Genomic DNA, 19,692 nt, shown 5'->3' on the forward strand with positions numbered 1-19,692 from the left:
TATCTGTGGAATATTACTGCCTCAGCATTTGCCTAAGTGATCCAAGGAAATCACAGAAAAACTTGGACCAAGGCAGACGGACCCGGAATCGAACCGGCGTCCTCCCGAATGCTAAGCAATGGTCTAGACCTCTAGGCCATGCCGCTGGGTCGAGACTGGTTTAAAATTTTACCTATTTATAGGGGCGGGATTGAGGACCGAAAAGAAAAGATAATAGAAAGGGGAAGATGGGTTGGGAGGGAAACTTGAAAGCGTTCAATGTCATTTGTAAAATGTTTAAAAACCAATGGTGTTGGTCTAAGAAAAATACTTTTACAAATGTATGCTTCGGCAAACAAGTAAGGAAATAAATAAAGGAAATGTGTGTGTTCATATTATGTAATAATTAATTACAATATTGCATAATATTGGCTCATAAAGGTTTTGTAGATGTACTAACAGTTATTGAATTCTTGCAAACGTTTAACCAAAAGGAATTAATTGATGTTTAGAGATAACTGAAAGGTGAAGTGAGTCTGGAATTTATGCACAGTTCCTTCGCGAACAACGAAGCATCGTTTGAAGATTTAAAACAGAGATTCTAAAAAGCAAAAAGCATATTTTATTAGAAAAAGGCAGTTAGAGAGTAACTCGCGAGGAAATACACTTTTAATTTTAGCCAGTGCGAAGTAGAAGTGCGGATATTGATACATAAGTATCTCGTTTAGACGATAGTTGAACTATTATTTGCCGCCGTAACGATTTCAGTTTTAGTTTATCACACCATCATAGAGTATCTAAATCACAAAAGTTTACCACAGTGCAAAATTTCTATTATTCCATTCCTTTTCTTACTTTACCGTTTTTATATTCTTCTCTCTTCTGTAGTCACTTCCTCTTTTTTATCTGAATGATACCAATTCAAAGTCGTTTTAATCGTGTTACACACATATTGTAATATTTCAGTACCTTGAAAAGGTCACGTACTTTCAAATCATGTTTTCAGTTAAAGCATATGGCTATTTTATCCTGTAAAATAAAGCAGAAAATGGCAAGCAATGATAAATTCTTATTGATTAGATGTATATGAGTATATTATCAATTAAATTGGCATAAAACACTTTTAGACACAGCTACTGATAGTGGAAAAGAACTGCTAGAGACTATCACCGCACTTCAGCTTAATGATATGTTAATTTCTAACAATGAGCTTAATAGTGTAAATTGTTTTAACTTTCTATGGCCACCTATTATATTGGGAAAAAATGGAAATATTTGTGGAAACTGTTGCAAAAGTGAATCGGATGGATTTGTTCCTAATACTGCGTTAGAAAACCTTCGCATTCAATGCAGAAATTTTGAGAATGGTTGCAAAGTGCGAAACCACTACAAAGAAATGGCAATGCACGACAAGCAATGTATTCATCGAAAATTTTGTTGTCCCATGAATAAAATCGATTCTTGTGTATGGTTGGGTTGCAGTAATAAACTTGTGGATCATTTTATGCAACGACATCCTCAAAACATAGCAACAGCAAGGATCAATTCTGTTTCACGTACTGTTAATTTTGAAGAAGATGTGAAACAGGTAACGCTCATGTAACTACCTAGTGGAATTTTTTTGTCAGTGATAAGTAGTGACATTGTTAACAAAAATATTTCAATCGTTGTTTTCTTTGTTGAGGATTCCAAATCAGAAGCTCATAACCATCAATTTGTTGTTCAATTAAATAATTCCGAAAACACTTACGTTTGTCGTATGCAGAATAAATCCAGTATTATAAACATTAGTAACTTCAGTGAAGCTTATATCGATGCACTTAAAATAGATATAACTCAAACGAAAAAAAACTCCACCGATGACTTTTATAAATGTACTTTAGAGATAACAACTGTGAATATAAATTAAATGAAGAACTACTGCAACAATTTGAATGTCCTGTATTTAAAAATTATATGACAGCCCCAATTTACCAGTGCGCTACTGGTCACAGCGTGTGTAATCAATGTAAACCAAGCTAACAACTTGCCCAATTTGTAAACGCAACTTTGAAAATACAAGAAATTTCTGGTTTGAAACATTCAGCAATCGTGATTATTTTTCATGTCCCTATATCGATCGTGGATGTGTGCAAATTTGTCTTGGAAGTGATATTAACAACCACGAAGACGAGTGCAATTTTAGATTATATAGAATACAGACTTGACAACCCATTTGAAGGTATGGTAATTTATTAAATTTATTCAATAAGTAATTTGATGCCGAAAAAGCTTTTGTTTTGAATGCAATTACCGAAAAGGCTTGTAACAACATAAAAATTAAAAACACTAGTTTACATGACTTTTGCTCATGAAATGAAACATATATGGTTACGTTACTTTGGGTACAATAAACTACATCCAAACAAACAATAGATAATTAAAAAAGGATACTCTTGATTTTCTTATAAATATTTCTATCTGTACCTCTCATAACAGATCAAAAATAGTCACCTAGCATATTTTGGTTCCAAAAACCTTGTTAAAATCGTTCAGCATGTACATCAGTCATACCACTAAGATTTTCTGGAAGAAAATCGAAATAGGAATGCAAAGAATGAATTTTTAATTACATATTTACACCCTTCTTCTTGTCACTTCTTTGTTGCCTAAAAAATTACCAATAATAATTTTGAGAGAATTCCAGGCTGCTTTTTTATCTCGGTTCTCGAATTTTGTATCGTCGAATATTTTTCTAATTTAAAGGACCCACAAATATTTCTTTCTTTAATTTAGTCTGAGAGAGGCAGCCTTGACTTTATCAAAAGCTTTGGTAAAATTTTTCATGATACCAAGCTTAATGTGAAGCTGTGGTAATATTGTTTTTTTTTTGGGTCAACTAAACATGTATTTTTTTACATTCATCATACCATCATATTCAGTTCATACAGGCCACTTTCTTTTATAATGATCCTATCTTGCTATTGAGACCCATAAAAAAACAAAAGTGCTTGGTGTTTTCACCCTGCAACCCAAAAGCAGTCCTATGACTTTAAGATCACCAAAACACACCAAGTGTAACATTCCTATTTAATCGATTCAATTGATTTAGCCATTGTATTATAGATTTCTTTATAATTAACAGCATGACCTACAGGAATAGACGGCACTGTATTTCCGTTGTGCAGAAGAACAGCTTTAAGACTTTCTTTCCAAAGAATCCATAAAAAGGCGCCATTCTTTTGAATCATATGATTGCTTCATTTGTTCAAAAAGTCTCTTGATGTCATGACAATAACAAAACTCATTTCCTTTTGAAAAAAAAAATTAGCACACGCGTTACTTCTAGAGCGATAAATACTAACTTTTGTATTAAGATGAAGTAAATTCCATTGTTGCAGCCTGGAAGCAAGTAACTACGCTTTTAATTTGGACAACTGCTAATCTCTAAGATCATTTAGTTCAGTCTGACTTATCAAATGTGGACTCCCTTCATTATCGACAAAGTTATCTGTGCTTGATTGTTCACTGTCACTACTCTGGTGCATTGTTACACTACTCGATGCAGCAGGCTGAGTTTGTTCGCCTTTGCCAGGTGGTGTGGGAACTGATAAATTCTTGGAATGAAGGATCGGCTTAGACACTGATGGAATGACTGCATATTTTATATTATCTTTATTTTTTGAGTTAAACCCGAAAGCTTTTATTAAATAAAAGTAACAATCGTTTACGTGGTTAGTTAGTTGAAGACCTGTCGACTGTTAGTGTACCTAAATCACATGAGGAACTCAATTTTTATCTTGATTTGACACCAAAAATCCAAAATAATGTAAATAGCCTTCTTGCAATGGTTTTTTATAGAAAATCTACGGCTTAATTGAATAATTTTATCATAAACATTACAAATTCGGTTTGATTGTAGTTTACGCACACCAAATAACATTTGCATGTAATAATACGACTCTTGAATCACTCAGTCGTTTACAAAGTACAACGATAAACGTATTAAAACAATCCTTCTATCTCAGAATTGTGACGTACTACGAAAAATAAAAGAATATTTTCGTAGCTATCGTCCACAGCTTGCATAAATACATATAGATCATTTAATGAACAAAAAATGTTTTTTCTAATCTACTGTTATAATTGCTTTAATATTAATTAAAATAACCGATATACTTAAGAAAAACTTTTCAAGCTCAAAAAGTGATTACTTCTATAATTGATTTTTTAATTTAAATGTAAATTAAGCAAATCTGAAAGGCAGCAGACATAAAGCAGTTTAATTTAAAGTAGATATTCTGGTGGTTAATAAAATTATAAGCGTATCAAGGAGGCCGGAAACTTTGGCAATGCTACTGAGCATACAGGTAGTCGGGTCCAAATTTCGCTTACGGTGAAATGGCAATAAATATATTGAATCAATGGTTTTAAAACATATTAATTGACAACCGTGACAAGAAAAGCTTCTAACGGAATTAAAATTTAAATAACTTTAGTCTTGAAATGTAAAAAAATTAAATAATCTTAGTAGAATGAAGATTCGGACTATAGGGCCGTGTTCTAATTGAAGTATTCTGTCCAGACGTTTCGTCAGCTACTACGGCTGAAACCCTCAATGGTACTGGTTTAGAACATCAATTACTATCATAAAAATTATGTAAGCGAGTGTATACAAACTTTAACAAGTATGTGGACGGATAGTAATGCTAGTTACACCGGGAATAAGTAAATCAAATTATTAATCTTTAATGGGATAGTATTTATGACACAATTGTGATGAAACATGTTAGTACCAATAATAAATAAACCGAGAAGTTTCAGTTTGAAACTTTATTATGAATACAGTTGTTTCAGTTAAGGGGTTTAAGAATTAATTATCAAAACTAACATTAATGATATACTACGTAGCTATATACAAGTAATAGCAACAGGGGACAACCTACAGGCAGGTATTTGCTAAATAGTGTAGTTGTAGGACTTATAAGCTACAATATAAGCAGAGGTTAATTAGAAGTCGCTAGTTAATAGAATAGGAATAGTAGTTATAAATTATTATTATTTACTGGCTGTATGTTATTATTTAAAGTTTCGTAGCACAGTTAACATTTACTTTTAAACCAGTTATGTAATAGTTCAACATTAAGCTTCAGATGACAATAACGTTAAACGGTAACTCTTACTGAGAAGACCAAATATATATGTTTGTTTTAGTTGGTTCCACTTTAAGGAAATTTTCAAATAACAGATGATAATAATAATATTTATAATAGATAATTAAATTCAAAGTATAATTTTAATCGAAAAAGGCTCCTTTATCAGATCTCAAAAACGTCCTAATTTCCTTTTTAAATACGGATAAATTAATTATTTTACAATTAGATGTATCCGTTCGCTGAAGTTGAACGCATCCTGAATTTCGAACAGTAATAATAACATCAAATTTCCGAAGAAAATGTGATACTTTCACCAACCGAGATTTCGAATAGCGCTCCCTATCAAAACTTATACTAAGGGTACATTAGCACTCCATGTTTATTCGCTCTAAGAGGGAATCCAACACTCAGCATACATACGACAGGGTGTCACAATTTCTTGGAATCCCTGAAATCGAAAAAGTCTTTCATTTTAATTATAGTTGTAGACTCTTTGATAAAGGCCTCTTAGCAGAAATCAGCAATAACTGCAGCGTACGTTTACTGCAATTTACTGTTGAAATTTCTACGTTTATTCGTTATACATTTAAATTATCGAATTATTTCGTATTAGACAGTTTTTTTAAATGTGGCTATGTATCCGACGGAATGTTCGTTGGTCTCTAATATGACAGTACCTAACTGTATACGGCGGATTTTACAGACCTGACTGCGACATATCACGAATAGTTTTAAATTAATCCAACACGCTGTCAAATTGAAACTATAGGCATACCTTCTAATGAAATCTATCCCTAACCTCTAAATTAAAAAATAGGTCATACCTACCAACTCATCTTTCTTAAATACGTTTAATATTGTAGAATTAGTAGACAAGAGCGCTAGCAAATTTCCAAGTTGGTATTTATGCCGGTCCCTTACTTAATCTGATGTGGGAGAAAGGGTTCGGTGTCGAAAACATAAATTTACCAGAGGGTAGTAATGGAATACGAATAAAAGATGTATTTTCCTTCGTAATATATTCGAGAAAGGGTCAACCGAATGCAGAAACAAAACGTTGAAACTAAATGGAACGACAAAGCACGGAAACGAGGGATATTTTCCTTTCAAATCACCTTTGATGCAAATGGAACGATGGCGAGAGTGTTGCAAATGTTCTGCTTTGTTACTTCCGAATGTGCCGTTTTGTCCAAATAAATGTAAAACAGTTGCTTACTTTAGCAAAACGAAAAACAACCTTCAAACGAACGTAGCTGAACGAAATGTACAAACCACCGAATTGACTTACGAACAAAGTAAACTCGTAGAGCGCACAACATACATTAGAAACGCACATCACGAAAGATGATATTACCTTAGGGAATTAAGTGAACGTTTTAATGACGTTGGTGTTTGTTGTAGGGGTAGAAAACAAGAGATGCCTTAGTTTATCAACTCCTGAATAAATTTCATAACTCCTTATTTTCTTGGATAAAGCACAGCTAGATTAAATAATCTCCAAACAAATAAAGTATGATGAATGCGGCATTGCAATCCTTTTAAAACAATGTGGGTAAATAATTCACAAGAAAGTAATAAGGTTAGCAGCGTACCTTGCAAACCTTGTAACACACACAAAAAGAAAAACAATTGGAAGCTGCTATTCACTCTTTGAAATCGAAATTTATATAAATTTTCACCAAATTCGCTGTTATTCGAAAGATAACTGTTTTCTTCCATTTTACGAATTTTTTAGTTTTTATATTTACGAAAGCTGTTTCAACCTCAGCATCAGTAAGCTTGAATCTGCAAGAAGTCGTTTACCTCACAGAATAAATAGGATTTTGATTATTTGTCAAAACAATGATTATTAAAAAATGAAACTTACGCTTACGTTTGGGGAAAAATAATAATACCATGCAGCAGTACTGCATTTTATGTATGCATGCACTATTTACAAGGTAAAGTTTGCTCGGCCCGTGTTTTATTTTTATTAACAAACGTATTAACGTTTCACCAGCTAGCGTTGTAATTTGATGTTTTTGCAAATTACCTACCTGACTTGACATGATAATCAAGCTTTTCAAACATTGACTAGGTAAGTATATTTCATCATATATCGTTGCCTTTTTTTCTATATGACACTGCTATGGAACTACGACCTATTTCATTGACAATAATTGGAATCTTCATTACATTCTCCTGGATTTTGTTCCGACGCTAGGGCAACATACTGACAGTTCAACATGAAAGCTGTTCTGGGAAAAATGTATCTTAGGACACTCTCCTTGAGGTTACCTTAAAATATTGTGTATTGATGAACATAAATACACGATCACGACAATACTAACTATCTTACGTTTGTGTTGTCGTCTTTTTCTTATTATGACGTCAAAAAAGAATAGTTGGCAACATCGCGAAAGTTCGCCATTTTGCAGAGCCAACTTCAGTGTTGTAAACTATATATCCACTGATATTTTTCACTTTATTACGATAAGCAACTTGATCTTAAATTATATTGAAAATAACGATAGTCGTTAAAAGTGTATTACTGAAAGATTTTTTTCTAAGATTATAATTTTTTGCGAGATATATTGATTACATGTTACGCAAATTGAAACGTAATTTGAAACACCAATCAGCGCAAAGTGACATCACTCCATAAGTCAGTTATAAATGATACTCATCTCTGAAGTTCATGATAAGTGCACTTTTGCTGTGCATATGACGTATCCACACAGAAAATGCTCTCAATGTAGATTTTAGTAGCTGTCTCAGGGCTTTGCATGGTATAAATACAAGCTTAAAGACAAGGTATAGCAGCTTCACCTTTGTTTTATAAGTGCAAATGTAATGACACATAAGAAACTATCTTGTTATAAGTATAAAGAACCAACTTTCTTGTGTGGGGGGTCACACGTTAAAAAATACAAAATTAAAAATTAAATTATTTCTTAAATAAGTTATTTAAAATAAAGTTTGATTAAAATTACCTATTCAATCAATGAGGTTTCTGTATTAACTAATGCACTACAAATAATAATAGCACTGTCTAAGTATGGTACAAAATCGTGGTCAAAATATGCATGAGACTTTAAAAAGGCAAATTCTTGCAATCTCCCGACTACTCCTTCTTAGTGTATCCTCAAACTTGTCATTTTTTTGACAGTAGAATTTCTTTCTTACTACTTTTCTCTTAACTTAGCCCTGTCAGCCATACTTCCTCTGGGTGGTAAGCAGTTAAAAATCTTAGTCTCTTGACATCCTACCTAATATGAAGATTGACGTTGGGGTTTTGAGCTATTTTGTTTATCCTACCTAATATCATAAATGCGAATGTGAGTTTGTTTCTTTGTCGGCTTTTTACGCCCTAACTACTCAACCGATCATCATGAAATTTTGTACACGCATTGTTACTTTTATCCAGAAACAAAATTCTATCCCCGAAGGATATAAATATTAGTTTTATGTGGTAGATCATGGCATCATGAAATTTTGTATTCATTTTGCTGGGGGTACTGAATAGGACCTAAGGTACCTTTTAACCGGAAAAAATTCTGTTCTCAAAAAATGGAAAAATTAATTTTATGTGGCTGATTTCTCGCCTTACCTATTCAATAGATCATCATGAAACTTTACCACACATTATCAGAGTTACAGAAATTGACATAGGGTACCTTTTATCCCAAAAAAGAATACTGTTTCGGAGGGATAGAGATATTAGTTTTCTGTGGTCGATTTCGCGCCTTAACTACTCAATCGATCATCATGAAGTTTTGCATACACATTGTAGGGGGTAGAGGAAAGGACATAGAGTATCTTTTAACCAGAAGAAAAAGTGCTGCTCCTGACGGATAGAAAAAATTGGTTTTATGTGGTCATCGACGATCTGTGTCACTTGTTTATGACACCAACGCGAGCGAAGCCGCGGGTAAAATCTAGTATTTTTATATCTGAAGTGCAACTACCAAAACTTTCACAAACGAAATTTTTTGTTCCAGTTGGAGTAGCGGACACTAAATATTTCATGGTATTTGTTTTGTTCAACCATAATGGAGGGAACAAAGAGAAACCACACTAAGACAAGTCCCTGAAAGAGAGCAGCAGATCTTTTAGTACTCAGAGTGGCAGAGATCACGAGGATCAGTATGGCACTCTGATCTGATGCAAAATACTACTGCGATGTGGAAGGCAACTGGAAACCACCACATTATGATCCCGAGTAAAATGTACTAGTCAGAGACATTAGAGGCAGAAGCAGGAGTTAGAAGGGGTACAGGTAGACCTGGGTTAGATTACTGTTCGCAAATAGTTGAGGATGTGGGTCTTTTTAGTCTTTTGTCAAAGGAAACATGATAGAATTGGAGTGACGTCACGTCAAGCCAATGGCATTTACGCGCGAACTTTGAAATGTTAATCTTTGATTTGCAATAAACAAATTATTAGTGCATATTTTAAATTTTTCGTTTTTGGTATCTTTATGTAATCCTTGAATATTTACGATAGATTAAAATAATCAAATTTTGCCAGTTCCCCATTGTACGTAATATTGTACTAAGTTATTGCCGACAAAATAATCAGCAACTTTTATTAACGAGTTACAGTGTTATATTGTGACACTAGTCCTATAAGTAGACGTTTCGTATGTTTTGCGCATATTATAAAATATAAATTGCCAGTAAAAGTATATGTGTATAATCGAGCAAAAAAATTTAAAACCTGAATCCCTAATCTAAAAATAAAGATGTAAGCAATTTCCATGTCGAAAATAAAATAACAGAACTGATTAATAAACGAATACTAATAATTAATTATTAATAAATCCTATACGAATTTTTGAAACAAATGTACCTGGACTGTGTCTTTTTACTGTAGAGAGTGTAGGACTTATCAAGTTACCTACTTTGTGAATCTTATAAATTATTAGTTTGCCTACTTTAGGTAAGCCAACTTATTTTACTTATGGTAATAAAGCTTTTAGAAGGTCTAGAAACGTTTCTAATTGTGAGACTTAATTTTGACAATGCATTATATATGGTATTTATTTGGTTACAGTCCAATTTAGTACTTTAGGATTGAAATAACAATATCTTCCCTGATGATCAACACTTCTTTTTAGTACTGTTACTGTTTACAACCTTTTTTTAACTAAATTGTGAGATTCTGAACCATGGATTCCATACCTCCAACAATTAAACATTTAGAGCTTCAACTAAATAGGCTGAATTGAATCTTTTTGTCAAGCTAACCTAATACATTACTCATTATTGTATTCCTTAAAATAGTTATGTATAATTTGGTAGGTTAGGTTTTTTTATACAGGTAGATGAAATGATATAAGTATTTTATTATTAATTGCACCCATCCTTACTGAAGTTATACAAGAAATAATTTTGTAAAAGGGCACTAAAATGTATAAAACTTAAGACCAAAATGCCAAGCGAAGGCTATCAGCTGTAGAAAACACAGTAAACAAAAATACAATATCCAAATTTTCGTCAATACGCTTATTACCATCTCAAAATTTGATAAATTTGATAAGGAAGATGTGGTGGTTGTAACGTGTCAATAAAATTATGCCGATATTATAACATGAGAGATTGTTTATAATTTTCATCGCGTTGTTTTGTGTTTCCCTCCTTAGTATTTCAGAAGTACCTTTACACAGAAAAATTCTAATTGTTAACAAGAAAAGCTTAAAAAGTATCCCAAGTGTCACACAATAATCATAACATCAAATATTTTCATTTGTTTGAAACACTTAATTTCGTAATTAAGATTTTCACACTTCAGTTGTTTTTGTCATACATTTTGTGGAGACCATTTAAAGCCAACTGAACCTAATAACTGAAGATGCTTTAGCAATATAAAGGAAGATTCAAATACGAATATGCGTATTTTCAAAAGGGATTTTCATTAATATGACTTCCCCAAATTTAATATTTTAAGCAGTATATATATTGCACAATACTCTTTCAGGAATTCTCATACGCTAGTTCGTCATACCATTCGCTTCTAGCAGACAATGAACTACATCTCACAACGGAGAAGACATATAATCACACATCGTTATCTAATGCAAATTCCAATAAGCAGAACAACAGTAACTAATAACTAACGTTGTTAATACAATTGAGACGTCCAGTAAGGTCCTCCTAGATATCATTAATCAGATACTGTGTTACACGTGTTATGGGGATGTTAAGGAAATTGCATAATGTATACCAAATGGACAAAAGGAGCAACCCATTGCATACATTGAATAGGTTTAGTCTTCAATAGACATCAATGCTATGCAGGCTTCAGTTATTTCAATGAATCGAATTTAGTTGCAACATAAAATTTGTGTTTGATTTGTGTACTTTCACATTACGTGAAACGGTACAAAAGACAAAAACAGGAAGTTTGACGTATGTAGCCTGAATTAATGCGGTAGCCTTTATTAGGTTATTACTACATCACAAAATAAATTCGACAATGGGATAGTGGCTGAATAAAAGAATAAGTTGTTGTAGAAGAGACATAATCCCTGTATTTAGTTGAACAGGGATGGCGTTTGTGATCGTATAAGTAATTAACATGTTATAATGAGATAACTATTTTGATCAGCTGACGAGGAGCTAATAATACAGTAGGTAACATATTATACCTATTTAAAACGATACTTTTATTAAATGCAATACGGATTGTTATAATTGAGCGGTTATTAAGCTTCATTAGTTACCTGGATCACTCTCAGTAACGATGCTCCATCATAGATTCGAGAACAAGCGTGCTTAAACAGTACTGTTATCTGTTTCACAAAAAGAGTATTTATTCTTCTTAGATAATATAATATGAGTTTATGGAATACAACACTGATATATTTTGAACACAATGTTTCAGCGATACTCCACACGATGGGGTACATACATGAAAATATTTTCATCCCTTCTTTAGCAAAGAGAAAGCATTATAGAAGTTCGAAACTGTTACAAATAATTTCAGTAGAGGGTACTTGTGAAAACTTGATTCAGATATTTAGATTTTAATTGGAAAGGTTAAGAGATACACACCACAAACGGTTTTGAAACTTAACACTTCGAAAACATTGGGTTTAAATATAAGCTCGCTTTCATTTTACAAGAGTTTCTCAACGATGATCATACGATGAAGTATTTAAAAACTTTTCTTTATTTCCACTTCAGTACAATAGAACACATTGTGGAAAAAGCTTAATAGAAAATGAGATCCCCAAGGTATCATCATACCTAGCTTTATTTAATGACGAGGGCATGTCAGTAAGGAGTGGATAAGTGGAATGATAAATTGTTCCATTTTTTATAATGGAAACCGTGAAATCAAACAAGTTTATAAAAAAAATGACTAAGAAGTAAAATTAATGCTCTAACATAATTTAGTTTTGTGAACTATCGAAACGACTTGTCGACTATTTGTTTTGCTTTAATAAATTGTGTGCAAACTACTTGTGTTCTTTATGTAGTTATTAATCACATTTCATCATTTGCTAACCTCTCTCAACATTGAACTTAGTTTGTATAAATGTTCCCTGAAAGGGGCACGACCAAAATTAGGTTTTCTTCTCTATCCGCAGGTAGACTATTGTTAGGTCTCCTAGGTAGAGGTCTGTAGTGTAATTGTTTCTGGTGATTGTTGTATTTAATCCCCAATCATCTAGCCTCAATGTTTTGGTAAAGGAACAAAATCCTTCAAAAAACGCCCAACCGTAGCGTAGGTTCGGTTTGGTAATTTCGGATTCCTTCCGAGAGGAACCTACTAACAAAACTCCCTCCACCTCAGGTCGTCATAGGACCCTTGGATTAGGTCTTTAGGTACATGTTTTACGTTGAGGTGTTCCTTCTACCTTTAATTTTATTTTCTCTGAAATATTGCGAAATATTGCGACTCTCAAACCTGTCTGTGAATGTTTTTATTAATTGCCTTCAAATTTAACCGGCATGCTTTAACTGTATAACTGTCAGAACTCCAATAATTTATTGAATTAATAGGAAATAGTAACATATGATCCAACGACAAAGCGTAATTATGTATATCAAATTTTGAAGCAACCACTTTTTCTAGTTCTTTTATTTTTCCTCAAACATTGAGGTAGTTCCGTCCATTCTGGCGTGATTTCTCTATATTTTTCGGTGTAACAGAATTTTTTAATTACGTTTCTCAAGTCTGTTTGTGAATGTACTTGTTAATTGCCTTCCAATTTGACCCACATGTTTTAGAAAACCGATTAACTCCAATAATATGTTGCAGTGACAGAAAATAGCAGCATATAATCCAACGATAAACGATTGTTTAAGTCGAGTTTTAATGCAACCACTTTTCCTAGCCTCTTCATTCTAGTTACCATAAGCCCAGTAGTATGATTCGACATATTCACTTTGCTTCTCTCGTGATTCATAAATTAGTTCCTACATTCTGTCATAAACAGTTACCTACTCTTTCTTGTTATTGATCTTGCTGGTTTCTCTTACTCTTAATCCATCACGTTTCGGCTTTCGTTGTTACGCTTTGTTGTTCATTTAAAAGGCCTGATTTTTAAGGATGATGCATGACCTTTCCGCTCCGAAAAATGCAAATATCTTAGCGAAGCTGATGGGATTCAAATTTTGAAGATAGACGGCTATGGTGGTGAGCGAAAAGAGTGAAGACTTGAGGTTTCCGCAGGCCGCTTATGCCTATCGGAGGATACGAGTAAACCGTTAGCGAACAAGGTTCTCCGCTAAACCAAATTTCATCCTAACAAAAGAACTTAGGAGCTACCTCAAAGGGCAGATGTGACCGAAGCAATAAGTTTTGAAAAGTAATACATGAACTTATTTGTAACAGTCCACGCGTGAATTTTGCGTTCAACTTTGTTTTCTCGAAATATGTAAGTTTTGTGTTGAACGTCGTACTAAACAAAACTGTCTACATTAGTTTCCAGAAAAAGTTAACTTTTGGGAAGTATTTGTTACAATTACTAGTAAAAGAATAGACAATTTTGAAATAGATAGTTTATAATTTTTAAAGCATAATTAAATAGCTACAAGGTTTAGTGTAAGCTAATTTTATTCGTGACAGTTTGAAGTATATGGAGTTAATGTATATTACGTATGTTAAAGTAGATTTAAAATTGACTAACATTTACCTATAATTTAGTATTTAGAAAAAAAATGAAAGCGTGACATCCGCTCACCTCATCATCTCTCATCAGTCTTACCGAGTCAAATAATAACAAATGTAGACGATAGTTGTTATGCAATTTTGCTGGAACCCTTCGATGTTTCAAGATGAAACGAACTTAATCTCGTAACACGTAATGAGCTCCCTTTGCCTCTAAAAGAACCATTACTATAAGCTTGGGCGTTTCTGAGATTAGCTCGGAAGATATATGATGATGATTCCTGTGTGAAGTTTGTAATGGATGAGGATGAAGAGTGTTTTACGCTTTAATGGGAAACCATCAACTTTAACAACGCTATTTCATTAAAATATATTAGAATATTTCGAACAGAAGTATTTAGACAAACATGTTGTTTACAATTCTTGAAAAATGTTTATGTACACACATATGGAGATAAATAATTTAATACAGTTTTATTGAGCATGTATGTGATTTTTAATTGTATTGTATCTTTGCACCACCGTAAGTTACAAATTCGGCTTCGCAGCAAGACATGTATAAAGTAGTATTTTCTTATAAGGGTGCTAAAATACGTCAGAATCCCAGATCACCAACAAATTTTTATACAATTCAAAATTTTGAACTGATAATAAATATTACAGTTTTTTTTTACAGTATTTACTTTTAATTTGTAAAGGAGTCAATTTGATTTTTAAAAAGTCAACCAAAAAAAGAAAAGATAAACTTACAGAATATTGAAAATCACAAGTTGTACCATTTCTTTAGTTTTCTATTAGTCCAAAAATTAATTTTACTAGAGAATTTACATTGGAAATCCAAGTATTTTATTTCATGTGAATAGTTTAAATGTTTAAATACTTGTAGTCACTTCTTCTTAAACACTAAAATGGTGTTTAATTTATCGTAAACGCTTAAACGTTTTATATTAAAACACTTCAGTGTTTCATAAAAACAAATAAATTAAGAAAACGCTCCACATCCGCCGCAGGACGAACCTGAAGTAGTCTAGGTTGTACGTATACACCACGTTCTTGTCAATTACTTTAAGAGAAGGGGTTGTATAACCATGTGTAAACTTCAAAAATATCCTCATTTTATTAATTTAGAGAAATTTAATTTAATGAATTAAGGAAATACTACACTAAGCATTTACTAATTTAACTATTGTTCAAATATATATTTACATATTGTTACATAAATAATGTAGTTATNTTTACTGTTAATTAAACATAAATAATTTATTGAAGTAAAAGAATCGCTGCACTGTATGTAATGTTCCGTAAATAGTGAATAACTTTTGGACTGCATGTAGAAGACGTCTAGGACATCCAAAAAATTAGTTTTTTGTAAAAGTTCGGGTTATTTTCTCTTTTCAAATTATCATATTCTTTCTTTTTATATATATCAGGATCATAACCTTTGAAATTTTGTTTTGAACATCTTCTGAACAAGTTTCGGTTTCACAAACTTTTAGGAATATTCTACAGGAACAAAAATTGAAAAAAATCCTACATTTCGGGAGTCAACTTAAAAAGTACATATCATTTGAAATCCGTAGAACATCAAATTAAATGTTCAGGATGGCCTTCGTGTCCAATTAGTTTAATTGTTATTCATCATGTACGCGACACCCTATACCAGGGGTCGGCAACCTGCGGCTCGCGAGCCACATGCGGCTCTTTGGATGTGAAGCTGCGGCTCTTTAGTTCCATACGAAAATATTATTTATTTTATCAAAAAAATCGTTCTGAATTGATTAACGAGGATTAAGTCTCCTAGATTGTTACAGTGAGGTGAAGAAGTTGGTATGTGGAGTGCTGACTATCTTCGGATCGACATATTCGTGCGAGCAAGTCCTTGCATGAATATAATTAAAAGTAATGTAAGAAGCCAACTAACAAATGAAAATTTAGAGTCGTGTTTGAACTTATAACAACAAGTTATGAGCCAAATTTATCCAAACTTTCTAAAATCATGCAAAGCCAACACTCTAATTGAATTTGTTTGATCAATTGTTTGTTACTGAAGTACAAGTTAGTGTTGTATATAAATAGATATTCTTTCTTATGAATAAATAGATTAGTTTTTTATCAAAAAAAAATATTTAAATGCGAGTACTAAACATAAACATACTATTTATTTTTGGCAAGAAAAAATTTTGTGACTCTTTAAAAGCTTTGAAATTTTATAAATTGTAATTTTCGACTCTTCTGACTCAGAAGGTTGCCGACCCCTGCCCTTACTAAGTTAATTTCATTTGTCCCGTAATAAACCCCCACACCCCCAATCGGAAAATATTTAAGGGCTGTACTGTTTCACTTTAGAGGTAGTAGGAAGTACTTGCATCAGAACAAGAAATTAACGTTTGACGAAACATGCTATATTTTGAATATTTGAGAATATTTGTGCTTTATCATCAAAAATATTGCTGTGTTACTATTACCGTGACCAAATATTATTTGTTTAACATTATGGGGTTTTTATTTTGACATTCACTTTGAGTTTTACCATATGGACATGGATTAGATGTTGTATTACAAGCTAAATCCAAGTGAATCTATAATTGTTTTATTATTTTAAATGAATATCATTTTTTTACTAAATGACAAATTTATAATTTACTGCACTTCTTAACAGTGGTTTCTTTTGGTATGGCGTCATAATGGACAATTAGACTTATTTTAAAAGTTATTTCAGTGCAGAAATACTCTGAAGGTGTGGTTTCGGTTTTTTTTTTAATTATAATTAAAAATCTCAAAGTTGCAATTTCAAATCAACCACATGGTGATTTCTTTCTTGCTTTTAAAGCATAATAACGTTGGTAGCATGACGCTATTTGCCATTGCATAAAAAATATCACTACTATATAACGCATATAAAATTATACTGTCACATAGTGTATGTAATATCCAAAATTATATTCTTCATTTTCCCGGAACTAAGCCTGTGTAACTTTCAAAACGCGGAATTTTCGTACGCAATTGCATTTGTTGTTGTTCCGGGATATATTGAGTCGACATTGCAAAACGCAAAACCGCTACTCGGAACCGATACACAAAAGCGCGGCCAATGTAAGCCGATACAGAATTCCAAAGGTTCCGTGTGACCATGACGAAAACAAACACTATGTGGGGTCCTATAAAGAGCTAAGGTAACTGAGAGAAAGGGGATTAAGTGAATTCTGCGAGGGAGATTAAGTGTGGTCCGCGAAGCCAGGAGGAAGAGGTGATTCACTGGCCTACACGGTTCGAGTGTCGTTGGGTTCATCATAGATTGTCGTTGGGTTGACGATTGTAACCCTATACCGAAATCTCCCCTCAAAGAGAACACTACCGAATCCCCGTACGACTGATAGTTTCCTTTGGAAGTCAAGGAAGAGTAAAGATACGACCGTTTAACTTAATCTCCCTCAGTGACTCGTGGTTCCTACTTGATAATTTGTTGTTTGTTTATACTTATTGTTGTCGATAATTTAAATCTTTCAGCATAAACTAATTTAACGATGGTTGTGCTGAATATGTAAATTGAAGGGAAAACAGGTGTTTTAATGGTAAACCGCTCCTACGTTAAGCGACCCCATCATAACTTCTCAATATGTTTGAGTGTACTGCTACGAACTAGAAACGCGTTGGTTCAAATTTTACTCTTGTCATAGAAAACATTTTGGAAGATTTACTTTGTACTAAACGTTTTTTTCAGGTACCTATACGTATAACTTTAAGGACATTTTAATACAAAACCTATTTTTTTTTTTACGTTATCTCTATTTACCAACGATATTATTTTCTGTTAAAAAGCTTTCTTAGGCACATGACGTTTATAATAAAAAGGCCATATAAATTCTGGTAACTGAAAATTTAACAAACTGGTAGTTAAAAAGAAATAGCATAGTTATGCTGAACATACTGGACACAAAAGCGAGTTCTTATCGTGTTTTATAAATCTCACACATTCCTCATGGATTTTGTTTTCCCACACAACACATCCCCACATATCTACCATCGTATCTATGTTGAAAATAAAACAGAACTAAGATTCTTTCTCAGCTTTGTTATTGACACTGTCAGTTGCTCCAAATATTTTGCTTAGATACTTCTTTTGTTTGACAGTGGTGGTTATTCGTGGAATTCCTTTTTGGTTTAAACAGATCTCCAGTGACAATTTGAGCAGAAAAATTTAACTACTTACACTTTGGTTTCGTGTGGCGTCTTGATTTCTGGTGAAGGCGCTAATTTTGTGAAACTAGTGTCCATTATCTCCTGTTGTCCTGATGAAAAGTTTGGCAGATACCGCTTTTCGTATGAACATTTTGGTTGGGGCGAGGTTTGGTTTCATGAGTTTCAATTCCATCCGCTATGTAACCCACTCCGCTTAATACCAATAGACATCGTCGATCCAATCAGATTTTACATTTTGCATTCCCGCTTTCACTTATCATATCACTACACTCATCTGAATCCTTACTTTCATCACAATTTTCCAATATATGCATCAAAGATTACTCTCCCATTTCACATATTTTTTCATTCTTCTTTAGTCAGTACTAACATCTTCTACAACCATTTCCTATTGTAAACGTCGCTAGTACATCTATTCCATTAAGTCCTTTCAAGTATCATGGCATACAGTCTTCCTGCCAATGCTCTCAGATTAATATTCCTCAGATCCTCGCCTTTTATCATTTCACGACACCTAAACTCATCGTCTCAGTTGACTATCGCTTTAGCCACTCTAAACTTCTCTTCAGCTACCAACTTTTAACCAGAAGAGTTTCATTCGGCACAACAATCCTTTCGGCTACCATTTTAGGCAACGATATTGCCAAACGACGTAGGTCTACCATTTTAGCCGGCCTTACTACTTGTGCATTACTTGTAAATCCATATATCGCCAACTCACGGATACCACATCACCGAATGTGAGCATCTACGCAACGATAGATGAAACGACAGGAATAGTGTCACAGCGTCTTACAGTTACAAGTGGCGAAGTAACAATGGGAACATCGCATTGTCTGACAGTGGTGGTCTTATTGCAGAATGCAGTCATCTCTTTAATACCTTCATCTTCTGCTATTAAATTAGGGATTTCTTGGGAAATAAAGTATGAAAAGCCCAACAAACAAAACAGCTCAAACCCCAACGCCAAAACACGACACTGTAGTTGTCCGAAGCACTTTTTGGTAACAAGGTTACCTTCTTCAGGGACTGAAGTTCACTTCAATCCCTGAAGAATGTTACCGAAAAGTGCTTCGGACAACTACAGTGTCGTGTTTTGGCGTTGGGGTTTTGAGCTGTTTTGTTTGTTATACAACAACCGCCAAAGTTTTTCCAATCTTCATATTTGAAAAGCCCAAAACAAAANCACTAGTTCAATTATAATAAGTTGCCAAGTGTAAATATAGTTAAGTTAGAAATAATAAAAATCAGAGACATAGGAAGTGCGTTCGGAAGACAC

The sequence above is a fragment of the Agrilus planipennis genome, unplaced genomic scaffold, assembly GCF_000699045.2.
Source record: "Agrilus planipennis isolate EAB-ADULT unplaced genomic scaffold, Apla_2.0 scaffold157, whole genome shotgun sequence".
Classification (NCBI taxonomy): Eukaryota; Metazoa; Arthropoda; class Insecta; order Coleoptera; family Buprestidae; genus Agrilus; species Agrilus planipennis.